We start from the raw sequence: 6,000 nt of genomic DNA on the forward strand, positions 1-6,000 counted from the left end.
TTCCAAAAAATTCTGGAAAATTCCCTTATTAATATTCGCCTATTTTCCGGTATTTTACATTCTCCCCCACTTATAAAAATTTGGTCCCCAAATTTCGTTATCTACCATCAGCAAGTACTAACAACAGATATAGAGTATAAATGCTGAACGGTAAATAAATCACATACCTCAAGTGAAAAGATGGGGATATCGAGCTCGGATCGTATCCTCGAGCTCCTAAGTAGCCTCCTCGTCCGAATGATGCTGCCATCCGACTTTAACTAGCCGGATAGTCTTGTTCCGCAACTGACGCTCCTTCCGGTCAAGAATCCGTACCGGAACCTCCTCATAAGTAATGTCAGGCTGAACTGGAACTGGAATATCTCCCAGCACATGCGTCGGGTCGGACACGTATCTCCTCAGCATCGATACGTGAAATACATCGTGAACGCCTGCCAGGGACGGTGGTAGAGCCAGTTGGTAAGCTACCGCTCCAATCCTCTCCAAGATCTCGAAAGGGCCAATGTAACGCGGAGCTAGCTTACCTCTAAGGCCAAATCTCTTCACCCCTTTCGTGGGTGAAACTCGCAGAAATACATGGTCGCCAACAGAGAACTCTAGTGGTCTGCGTCTCCGATCAGTATAACTCTTCTGACGGTCCTGCGCCTCTGACATCCTCCGTCTGATAGTACGGACCAACTCTGCATCCTGCTGAACTCTATGAGGTCCCAACAACTGGGCCTCTCCAACCTCATCCCAAAGGACGGGTGTCCGACAAGGTCTACCATACAACGCCTCAAACGGTGCCATCTGGATAGCCGAATGGAAGCTGTTGTTGTAAGCAAACTCTACTAACGGCAGATGGTCCTCCCAACTGCCTCCGAAATCCATAACACATGACCTCAGCAGGTCCTCTAAAGTCTGAATGGTCCGCTCTGACTGTCCATCTGTCTGTGGATGGAAAGCTGTACTAAAACGAAGCTGTGTGCCTAAGGCCTGCTGCAGACTCTGCCAGAAACGAGACGTGAACCGTGGATCTCTATACGAAATGATACTCAACGGAACACCATGTAGTCTGATAATCTCCCGACAATACAGATCTGCCAATCGATCCAGGGGATCAGTCCTCCGGATCGCTAAGAAGTATGCGGATTTGGTTAATCGATCAACGATTACCCAAATCGCGTCATGGTCTCGTCATGTCCTCGGCAAACCTACCACAAAGTCCATAGTAATGTGTTCTCATTTCCACTCAGGATTAGGAATCTGCTGAAGTAAGCCGGCAGGTCTCTGGTGTTCGGCCTTCACCCGCTGACAGACAAGACATCTAGCTACGAAATCCACGACGTCTTTCCTCATGTCGTTCCACCAGTAGGAACGCCTCAAGTCTCGATACATACGGGTCCCGTCTGGATGGATCGCAAATCGAGAGCGATGAGCCTCCTGAAGTAGCTCCTGTAAGACCGGATGAGACTGAAGTACGCATAATCTGCCTCGGAAGTGAATAACACCCTCCTCGTCTCGTGTGAACTCGGTTTGCTGCCCGAAAGCTATCTAGCTGCAAATAAATTACAAATACTGATCAACAGCCTAGGGCTATCGTATCCTCATCCTGATCAACGACTGAGCAACCATGATAACCAGAGTACCCTGCTCTGTCTGTCCTTACCCCTCAAGGACCAAATCGGAGGAACCTTAAATCAAGTCTGTGACCACAACTCGGTGGCAAGCTAAAGTCCCTCCGGACTTCCTGCTAAGCGCATCGGCAACCACATTAGCTCTCCCCGGGTGATAGCTAATGGTACAATCATAATCCTTCAGGAACTCCATCCATCTTCTCTATCAGATATTAAGTTCCTTCTAAGTAAACAGATATTTGAGACTCTTATGGTCAGTGAGAATCTCAAATGTAACACCATATAAATAATGTCGCCAAATCTTCATGGCAAAAATTATGACAACTTGCTCTAGATCATGTACAGGGTAGTTCATCTCATGCTCATTCAATCGACGAGAAGCATAGGAGACTACCATATCGTGCTGCATCAGAACAGTGCTCAAACCCTGAATAGATGCGTCGCTGTAGAGGACAAATCCGTCCTCTCCAGAAGGTAATACCAAAATCGGAGTCGACACTAGTCTCCGCTTCAGCTCCTAGAAGCTGGTCTTGTCATCCTTAGTTCAAGTGAACTTCACGCCTTTCCAGGTCAGGCGTGTCAGTGACATAGCCATCCGTGAGAAACCCTCAACGTATCTCCGGAAATATCGAACTAAACAAAGGAAGTTGCGAGCCTCTTCTATAGACTCCGTCTACTCCCAACGGTAACAACCTCGTCCTCCTGTGGAACCACGGTATACTTCTACTGATGCCCGTGTGTCTCAAACATCTCACAGAAGACAACCAAAATACGCACTACTGATCTTCACATCTAGACGTTTCCATCGAAGCATCTCTAGAACTATACAAAGATGAAGTGCGTAACTCACCATGGATCCGAAATAGATCACAACACCGTCATCAAAGACAATGGAAACCGATCCAAACATCCTGGGAATACCAAAATCATCAAGTCTCTGAAAACCTCTAAGGCTTCCCAAACCATAATGGTAAAATCATGACACATAATGTCCATATCACAAACATTTCTAACCATAAGATCCCTGACAATAAGTCTGAAATATGATCACCAACGATAAATCATCTAAGCATAGATCCTCCAGCGTGAGAGCAACGCTCCATCACAGAAAATACCACATATGTGGGAGCAACGCTCTACCACAAGAAATCCTCAATATGTAGGAGTAACACTCCACTACAAATAATCTATAACATGTATCTGCAATAGATATGGGAGCAATGCTCCGCTACAAGCAATCCGAAATATGTATATGTGGGAACTCCGCTCCACCATAAATGATCCATAAGTGTCCAAGGCACCTAACCATCCAACTAGAGGCTGCACGAGATCACTCAACCATATATCACTGTAGGCAGCCAAAGGTATAAACAACCACAAATCAAATCCATAGTCAACTCTATCATCATCCTAGTGGGTTGGTCACCCACTAATAGGAGAATTAGTTGACAAGGTTATACAATCAATATCATAATGTAGACACTCAGCATTCTACATTCAACATAGGTAGAATCATCATGATGCTACCCACCATACACCTGGTACACATGCACACTTAACATATGTATAATCGACATAATCCTCCAATTTATACACACCAAACACACTCATAGCACAGGTATAAATCAGTGTGATACCTCCAACAATACATATCAAACCCCTGTGCATATATCAACATAGGTATAATCGACAATACATCTCAAACAACCTCACATGGCATATATACACCTATGCCAAGAGTATAATCAAGGTAATACTTCCAACAAATCATAATCGACACGAATATACTCTCAAAACAATCATATAATAAACAAGATACCTCAAATATTACACCCAACACATCTGCACATATCACAACTCAGATTAGATCGATAAGATACATCCAATAAAACACTCAAACATATGTGCACATTCCACAACATAGTTTTTAATTGACAAATACCTCCAATAAACAATCAGACATGTATGTCTAACCACTCGGGTATAATCTACTAGTAACCCAATAATCATATGTAAAAAGGTGTACGACCCAAAAGATAAAGTCAGAATCCAAAAACATCAAGACACTCTCATTTTTTTTTTATCCTCAAAAATATCAGCCCACATAATATCAGATGAATAAGTCTCTACTTCCCATGAGAGCAAGTTAACATTCAAAACATCAAATCATTATTTATCAACATAGTCCAATATCAGAGGAAGTAAACATCAATTTTATCATCTTGTTAACTAACCACAACTAATCAGATTTATTAAAATCTCATAGGCACTCTAAACTATAAACTCTCTAACACCCGATTCATAATCTGATCACCAACTATAAACATCAAACCTGTGAATATCATACATGACACTCACTATGTCACCATCAACAACAACCCAAATAATAGATCATCAAAATAGTTATCCACTAATAGATCATCAAACAACCACATAACATTTACTCTCATAATTCATTAGAAATCAACACATCACAATATCTGATCTCCCAATATCCCTCAACCTCAAATCATTCTCAACAATGATCAAACATGATAACTCTCCAATGCCCAATTTTCATCGTATCGGATACCCTATTATCCAAAAGATACGAGTATAAAAACTTTACTGGCTAAGTCCACAAGAATATATAGGTATCATCCATTACCCAGCTAACAATAGCAGAGGCTGATATGTGCCTCCATCTCCTAATAGTAGTAACAGAAGCTAAAACTACTGATGGTATGATATGAAAAATTATCAGAGACTATAATCCTTGATCTCTATTAGGGTCGACCAAGATCAGTGGCTAACCCATCACATGTAATATGGCTACAACAACTAGACAGATAATAAAGATAAACTGCTAATAGATGTCCTAACTATCATAAAATAAACATCATACCTATTTGCCGTCTGGAGATGTTCCATCGCTGTCCAGTCCCCAACTTCTGACCTCAAAATTTCGAACGAGAAAATCACCGGAAATCCATATAAATCCGAAACGAAAATCCGAAACATAACCATATCGAAAATCCGAAAATGTCCAGTTTGACTCGCAAACCTGGCTAACCCAAATATCCAGAATACCAAAAACAGGTATCCGATAAATCTACAGAACACCAAAAGCAGGTATCATAACCCGCTCTGATACCAAATAACTTGGTATCAGATAAATCCCGAAAATCCAAAATACAAACATCCAACAAGTATCGCCAAACTAGGCGCTCTGATACCAAGTAAATAAATTGGTATCAGGTTATCCCAAACATCCAAAATACGAAAACAAAAGATCGTATACCTGCGCTCTGATACCACTAAATTGTCACGCCCCAGAGGAGTCCCTGTTCGAGAAAATTTCGGCAGCATCTCCCCTGTACGGTGGACAATCTGAAACTTTTCTACATCCTCATATACCTCAGCCACAAGCGGCTGGAATAATAACAATAAATAAAATCAATCACCACGCAGTTTATACAGATATTCAGCCTCTGGCTGTCACAACCACGCAGTTAATAATAGTAATCACAAACTATAGTACTCTGACTCGAAATCCACCCTACTCAACTACACTCGTAAAGCTCAAACCCGACGAAACTCACCTCTTCTGCCGTCCAGGCAGGCATGTAGAAAAAACATATCGAATAGAACATCCATCAATATCAAAAGAAAAACATACGATGTCCATGTATCCAAATAACCAAGTACACACATAAGCAAATAAAAACCAAACCAAATGGTAAATAAATTCTCGAGGTCTGCAGGGATCTAGCACTACGTGCAGTGAGGACTTACGACTGGAACTCCCTTCGGACAGCATCAACCTGAAAATAACAACAATGGAGGCGGGGTGAGTCCAACACTCAGCAGGTACAATTGATATGCAAAGTAAAGAAATAACACCTAACACTAATCATGCGTACAGTCTCCTGATATAAGAAAGATAAAAATATGCATCTGAAGTAAACAGGAGAGGAACTGTACTAACCAGGACTTGAGTATAAGGACAAACAGTCCGAGTGGTATAGGAATCCTATATGCATGTCAAACATAGGTATCCAAACAATATGCAGCATATAAATGCAGCAAACACAATCACAAATAATAAATGCATCATGCATATGATGTCAATGTCATGGTCACCCCTGACGTCAGTCAGCCAACTCATAACAAAAGTGGGACCGAGTGGGTAGGGCTGTGAGAACCGTGCACTCTGCATCACTACTCCTGAAGAGTGATCGAGTGGATGGGATGCTTTCGGAGTACATACATACTCCTACCCTAAATCATAAATGGGGGAGCGCAATACTCTCATCTCCCGGTACACTATGACGGGGAGGAATCTCTAACGTGCTACACGCTGCGTCACACTACCCCTGAGCGGATTAACGGAGCACCGGAAGAG

Source organism: Zingiber officinale, chromosome 6A (assembly GCF_018446385.1).
Source record: "Zingiber officinale cultivar Zhangliang chromosome 6A, Zo_v1.1, whole genome shotgun sequence".
Classification (NCBI taxonomy): Eukaryota; Viridiplantae; Streptophyta; class Magnoliopsida; order Zingiberales; family Zingiberaceae; genus Zingiber; species Zingiber officinale.